Source organism: Ruditapes philippinarum, unplaced genomic scaffold (genome assembly GCF_026571515.1).
Source record: "Ruditapes philippinarum isolate M1 unplaced genomic scaffold, ASM2657151v2 ctg1207_1_1_1_1, whole genome shotgun sequence".
In the NCBI taxonomy this organism is placed as follows: Eukaryota; Metazoa; Mollusca; class Bivalvia; order Venerida; family Veneridae; genus Ruditapes; species Ruditapes philippinarum.
Genome location: NW_026863877.1, coordinates 186,386 through 194,568, shown reverse-complemented (window position 1 = coordinate 194,568; position 8,183 = coordinate 186,386).

Here is an 8,183-nt window from a genome sequence, read left to right as displayed (position 1 = left end):
CCTTTGATTTATGGACCAGATAGATTATTTGTTTTTGGACAATTAGATCTTCAAATGTGAAGGTAATTCAAGGTCAAGGTGAAATAAATATAGGTCATTTGGAAGGTCTTGTCCAAAGGGGCATTGTGTCCAACTATGAATTAATTCCACTTACTTATAAAGAAGTTATGACCAATGTTAAAGTTTTTGGATGTTCTAGAAAGTCATTCACGGTACAAGGTAAAAAAAATACAGATCAGTTTGAAGGTCTTGCCTAAGGGGTGTTTGTTTTCAAAATATGAGTAGAATCCGTATACTAATAAGGAAGTAATGACCAATTTTTAAGGTTTTGGACAATTTTACCTTCAAGGTGAAGGTCATTCAGGGGTCAAGGTCAAAAGAATATAGGATAGTTGAAAGGCCTTGTCCAAAGATGTGTTGTGCCTAAACATTATGCCAGGACATTATGGCCAATCTTAAATGTTTTTGGACAATTTGACCTTCAAGGTAAAGGCCATTTAGGGGTCAAGGTAAAAAATACAGGTCCGTAGGAAGGTGCTAAGGGATGTTGTGTTCAAATATGAATCAAATCCGTTTACTAATAAGGAAGTTATGGCCAATGTTAAAGTTTTCGGACAGATTGACGGACTGACAGACGGACAGTTTAAAACTAATATGCCTAGCTCCCTTTGGAGTATGCACATCGTCTTGCAAAGAAATGCTGCTGTGCAAAAACGTTTTAATTGCTGCGGTAGATTGAAAAATTATATTTTCACCATCTGAATTACATATTAAAACCATACACGCACTGCGCTTGTCTTGCCCACAACGAGGTTATGGTGCTCACAACGAGGATTAAAGCAAAAAAGGGTATATCTTCGATTCTATGAAGTCTTTCAGATAATAATTTACGCTGAAGACTTGTGGGCATCTGTTTAAGGTTAGACTGCACAAAACGTCACCAGAATCGACGTTTTCAATGTTAAATTAGGTCCAAAGAGAAGTTGTCTCCAGTTTTCCAGCTACCCCGAGTGACTGCGTCGCACGGTATTTCCATCAAATTGTCCACCAACAGGCAATATCTTTACATGTGCATACTCGGAAAACACATCGCTAGCTAACTGCATTTCGATATTTTTACATAAATGTCTGTAATCTTCAAAAATTATGAAAAACTCACCTTGTTTATCGTGTCACTCGTCAAAGATGGGTGCTCACAACGAGGAACGGAAGTTGCTCACAACATTTTTACCGATGGACATTTTTCACTCGTTGTGAGTTAAACGGGCGTGATCACTGTTTGGAGTTTGGATGCGAGGAATTATATCACGAGGGCGCAGCCCGAGTGATATAATGATGCGCATCCGAACGACAAACAGTGATGTTATCAAGCGATAAAATCACCGATTTGGATATATTATTTCGATTCTAACACGACATAAACAAATAAATGCTGCCGTACCTGATATTAAGCAAAATTGCGCCTGATTTGTTTCCGTACTTTTTTCAGCGCGTTGGATTTTTGGTGGTTACGTCACGTGTATAATGATGACGTCACATGTCTAAATATAGAACGTAAAACTGTGACTCTGTTGCATAATAACACACACTTTCGGTTCTTCTATGTTCAATAGAGAAAAATGCGGGTCGTGTTAGAATACCGTATTTGTCACTAACATAATACGGAAATTTCTCTCCGTTCAAGCGTATTTGCATATCAAGATTTGCGTGTACAGTCGACTCTCGTTATCTCGAAGTCATCGGGACCGTCCAAAAAATACATGTATTTTAGGGAGAAAAAATATAGGTTTATAATAAAAAATCATATTTACATTACATGTATATACAATACACACATTGCTTTAAATGTATGGGGGAATGCTGCAAGTCTATCATCTTTAGAGCTTACATATTTCTACTGATGTTATCAGAAACACTGTATTTAAGCTATTCACATGGCTGATGTTATATCTATTCTAATGAATTTAAAGATTGTAGAAAGGATAGAATTCATTTAAACCGGAATGAAAACATTACTCCTGACAAATAAAGTACTAGTATGCTTTCATAAAACGTTATTTATAATAAAAAAGAAGACGCATATGTTTTAGAAAATTAAAGAGAGCTTTGACTGTAAACATAGGTTAGCAAAAACACTCTCAACATCGGATAGGTAGTCAAAATAACTATAAATTGTTTTACAGACTCAAATAGGTCTTCTCTGAATTGTTTGTAAAGTCGACAGTGTAACATAACAGTTAAGTATCGCATCAGTGCTTTCATGTATTGACATATTTTCATAACTTCCGGTTTCCAGTCTTATTGGTGCAACAGTGCATCTAAATACAATGAAAACCAAATGTTTTACATCATGTTTCAGTTTCAAATACATTCTAAACGTTCTAAGCTTATTTTAATGATTTCCTAAAATTGATGATTACTTCTAAATTAAAAACATTCTTTTCGGTATTGATATTTAGCTAGAATCTGGCCAATTTGCTTTGGTAGTTTAGCGCGGAGGAAGGTAGTCTAGCTAGTACTGGTGTAACTCTCCAGGAACGATGGTTATTTTATATGACTGAAATACTGTTGGGAAAAGGCGTAAAATGAAACAAACAAACTGGCCAATGTGTTTGTTTGACTGCATGTAAACCTACATGTAGTTTATAATGTCAAAACTTGGTTAATGTGGAAAATGCGGCCGATCCGAGATTCGAATAATCAGAATTTAGAAACATCTCGGTCTTACACGGGATGACATTTTTACATCATTCTTACATCATTTTACATCATATTTATACATGAATTTGTCGAATTCTTTGCTGAAGGCTTTTATTAGGATATTAAAAGTACCACACATAACAATAATGCCATGCGATCTTCAATGATTGAAATTTAACATCTCTGATTGAACGACGGAGCGACTTGTTACGGTCTTCACATGGCATAAACAATTTTGAAGTGTCAAGAAAATGAAATTTATTAAAGTGTCATTTTATCACAAAATACGACCACATCAGTCTCACATTAGTGAACATTTAGATAAAAATCCCACAACTCCTGCATTGTGTACACAAAACAAAACTCGCGATACTTAACTTTCTCCCAGAAAATGAATGAATGTACACCGCCCTGACTAGAGAACATGTAAGTTCAACATATACAATTAAGATCTTCAGTCGCACAACAATTTTCACTTTGACGGACACAGTCCCTTTTTGCGTTGAATATAACACACCGTGGTCAGATGCAACGCGTAAATCGCTTGAAACATGCTGGATTTGACGATTCATTATTTTCATACGAGGATGTAAAGTTGTGCAACAACCAGTACTGGCGGATGTTGCACCGGGTGCTGGAGAGCCTGAGCGATAGGACAACATGCCATGGCAGGGACATAACTTCACCGACTCTATGACATTTTCTTTTGGATGAATTATTCCAATTAATTACATTATGACAAAACACTTTAAGCATAAAAACATAACGTTTGACTATTTTACCTAGGTTAAGTGGGACACTTGCTTCAGCCGCTGATGGTGGTTTTTCAACTTATGTCTTTTCGGTTGATAGAATTTCTTATACCGTCTATTAAAGGGATCACCCTGACCACGCTTACAACATTTTAACAAGTTATATAAAGCTTACATTTTATTTAATTGATGAAAACATTGAAGTGTACAGGGATATTATTTTGCTATTCTTGTCAGGGGCTGCGTCTTTGACGAGATGTGCAGACTATCAGATATCATGGAAGAACATTGCATGCACTTTGCCTTAAAATTCCCATCTGTATCGTCAGGTAAGACAAATTGGTCCGCCCTACCCATTTTATTTAACGTATTTTCAGCAATGACAACCTTCTCAAAAACTGACACGGTATATATGATATTTACCTTGAGCTATATCATCTGTAATAATGAGATTGTAACGGTCTTGGGTTATTTACTCAGGTCTATAATAATTGATATGTAACTGTAAAATTGGTGAACTCAAACTCATAATTTAAACCCCATATTACACTGAACAATGTACATGCCTGCTTGGACCTTTCCGGTTTTTCGTAGCGGAACATTTAGCCACACCTTTTCCATTCATTGCTAGGTCTACTGTTCACAAACAGTATCACAAACATAACCATGTGTTCTTTTGTGCAAACCAGGTCAACCAGTGACTACTAGTATATGTATTATCTCAGAGTAGCAATGCCAATTTACATAAAACTGTAAACACTGGAAAGGTCCAAAATCAGTGCAGACATATAAGTGAGAGGGGACATTGAATTTTCATGATTTTATATTTTATTTGACTGATTAAGGCCATCACAATTTTATCTTGTGTTCTTTCGATCATCCATACCATATACGATGTAGTAGGTTTGGTTTGTTTGTTGTTTTTTTTTTGGGGTTACGTCACATCGACACAGTATAGGTCATATCCCGACGTTCCAGCTTTACTGGTAGAGGAAGACCTCAGGTGCCCTTCCGTGCATTATTTCAGGCACGAACGGGCACCTGAGTAGAACCACCGATGTTCCGTAAGCTAAGTAGGTTTGGTGAAGTAATGTAAAGTAATGCATAGTAATGTACCTTCATTACCTGAATTTTGCATTCCAGTACAATTGCAAGTAATGCAAATTGGCATGCAGTATCATTACATTGCATTACTCTCAAGAAAAGTTATGCATTCCTACTGCATTACCAGTATCATTACCCCAAGCCTGGTCTTGTGTACGTCGGTTTGCCGTGTTTGTAAGTGTTCTCTCCTTATTTTTTAATGTCTAACGTGTTCTATTTCTCTCTCATTTTTATCGCTATGAATTTTAATTTAGCACTGTTATGTGTACGAACGCTTATTCTATTTATCTATTTTCTCGGGATAACGTATTTTGTAGTCGCAAATATTTTCACACACACACACGCACGCACACATGCGCGCACGCACGCATGCACGTATGCACACACATGTACAGTGTAAGTATAAAAACGTTCATACAGTGCTAAATAGAAATAACTTGCACGTATAAATGCATTATCAATTTCCCCCTCAGCAATAAAACAAATATTTGTTTAAAGGGTCGCTTTTTAACAATGTCATTGAATTTTGACCACTAAACGCTTATATTATATCGCGTGTATTATAACGATGGTCAAGAAAATAAAGGGCCACTGGAGTTCTGGTGACGTACTTTTTTCCGATAATTATATCATGTATGTGTTCAATTTTATAACGTTTTACACTAAAAATGAGCGTATCAAAGGTGATATATTTACTTGTATTATTAGATAAAATCTATTTTGCAATATATAATTAAAAACGCTAATTTTAATTTACTTTCGGCCTTCTTCCGTGGCATTTATTATACATAAAAATATGTAGGCAATCAAATGGAACATAAATCTCTAAAAATTATTTCCAGTCCTGTGAAGTCAAACATCCTCAGTTGGGACCCTTTTTTAGGAGCTAAACATAGTTGCTTTTTATACAGATTTCAATGTGTGTCCTTGTCGAATAGCTTTATCAATCAAAGATTTTTCAATGTCTTTATGAAAATATGGACAGTTATGTACTGACAACATGGAAGCATAGTATATCTAGAATAATTATTTTACTGTAGAATTAATTTTATCGTGAAAATGGTCATCTTTTACCATTTGCAAACATCCCTACACTTACTTATTAGTACTAGCAGATAAGGTTGCCAATAATATCACGTTTGACGTATCAACTACATTATAAAGTTGTGCAAAATGTAATGCATATTTGAATACTGTTCTTGCTGGAAAAGACATTGCTAACAATAATATCTCTAATATTTCTTGTCAACTTCAGTTAAATTTTGGATGAATTGAAAGTTAGGAATGTTATCACTCTTCATCCGCCATTACGATTTACTTACATTTTGTTTACCTAAACATATAAAATGATTAATCGTCCTTAATTAAAAGAAGGTTAAAAAGATGTTACTTACAATTTCCTGTAATTCACAAGATCAACTGAGACGCTTAAAACGGCAAATTATGTAAAAGATAATACTTGTATAGAAATATATTCAAAATTGCATTGAAAACTGATATTTGGCGACTCTTAGGTTTCAGTTATAAGCGTTGAAACGCTTTCCATTATTGAATCATTTTGCACAATGAAAATGATAATTGAATAATCTGAAATACTGCATACAAGTTAATGGTGTAGACCTATAATAAAATGATACTCAAATTTAAACGCACGCACGCAGGTTGTTTAATTAACTTTTAGAAAACAGTAATTTTTTGGTTTTATTTTATTTTTGTTCCAGAAAATTATCGTGGAAATCATATTGTTAATAAATCACATTAGGTAACTTTACTAGCGTATTTTAAGAAGATTGGCTAAATGGGCGTGATTACATTCATCACTGCCCAGTCGGGGTTCAGAACTAGATTTTTTGTTACACATTGACTTATTTCTCATGAAGAATAGAACTGACCTTTAATTATCCTCCGTATACGAAGAGCATAACATATGTGCAAGTACAATGGCAATTAAACATGAATCATGGAGAGAAAAAACATTCCTAAACTTACATACAGTAGATCTGAATATGTAAATCAACCCAGGTTTCCAAAATGGCAATATGTTTACGCAGAAAGAGCATTTAATATGCCAGTTTAAATAATTCAAAATTCATATTTGGCGACCTTAATCGAAAGCGAAACTGAAGATCGCCATTTGTTTCGATAGCTGTACTGTTAAAATATAAAGGTCATGTCTAACTGTACAAATAAATTGTAACAAAAAAAAAACCCATATATCATTGCATATACATTAAGTCACTTGAACATTTGTACATATAATTTTCTGAATACATGTAGTAATCATTATACTTAAATAAGCGCCATCGTCAGAGTATTACATGTACATGTAATTATATCATAAAATTGTGTTTTATATGCGCTTCCGAATCACATCAACATGTAAGAAAGCTTGATATAAGAGCTTTGTCATTATTGGATGTCGCTGATTCAAGTAGATTTATATATTGAGTTTGAACATCTAATTGAACAAAACTGCCGACTTTTGTAATAATCGTATGCCAAAGTCCGTTGTTTATGTAACATGTGGCAAAGCCGATTCTGTGTATTGCAAAGTCTTCAATAAGGACAGCGTCTGGTGAACTGTTTCAAAAAAAGATATTTTCGCGATTGATTGGACAGCAAACAAAATAGCTCACATCATATAGTTAGTGTAACGAAGTTGGTAGAACGTCATAATACTGATAATGAGCATAATAATTTGCAAAAACTAAAGTTGGTGAATAAACATTAGGGAATGTTTCCCATATATGAAGACACTACTCATGGAGGTGAGCTAGCTTTTGAATTACAGGGTTTGTGTGCCGTACATTTCATATTGGTTATCATTTGTCGAGCAATGGTCCAGACAGTACAACATTTATCGCAGCACAGTAGATTTTCAGTGAGTTTCATGCCAAAAACAAATGACAGATCATTTTCGTCAATGTAGTTTTCCCTTTTTAAAACAGTTTTGTAAGATTTGTTTTTACTGGTATTTAAAATGAAACCATCCAGTGCTTATATAGATGTCTGTATATTGGTATGAACGTATATATTAAATTAACGGTAAGTATCTGACTTTATCGCCGTTAGCGAAATGAATAAGGCGCTTCACAAACACTTCTTTGGCTAGGTATTGTCCGGGTAAACTACACTATTGCTCAAACAGTTGTAGCTTTCTATAGTATATTGTTAATTCAATGAAGGACAGTTCAGCAAAATCATTGCGATTTTAGTATCAGTACTGATGTGGAGAGTATGAATGTGTATATTACAAAAATCTATGAGCTTTCTCCTACGTTATCATATCGTTTTAGAGTAAGTATTCCAAAGTTCGCATCCGTAAAGTGCCTTAGTATAACCACAGTCACAGGGCTCATAGAACTCGGGTGCACACCATAGTTTATAATATTCAGCTAAGTCCCTCCAAAATTAGTGCAGGCGCTCTTTGTAGATTGCAATGTAGATAAATCTTTGTCCAAGTAAGCCCCAAGATGATCATACGTAGGCGATTCTTTAGTAATATCTTTTTTTAACCTAAAACTTCTAAAGAATGACCGTTGAATGCTAGAATAGCATTTTTGAGCATTGCAGAAGAACTTCATTTGCATGATTAAAATTATTTCGTCCGTTACCGATTTTGTCGAA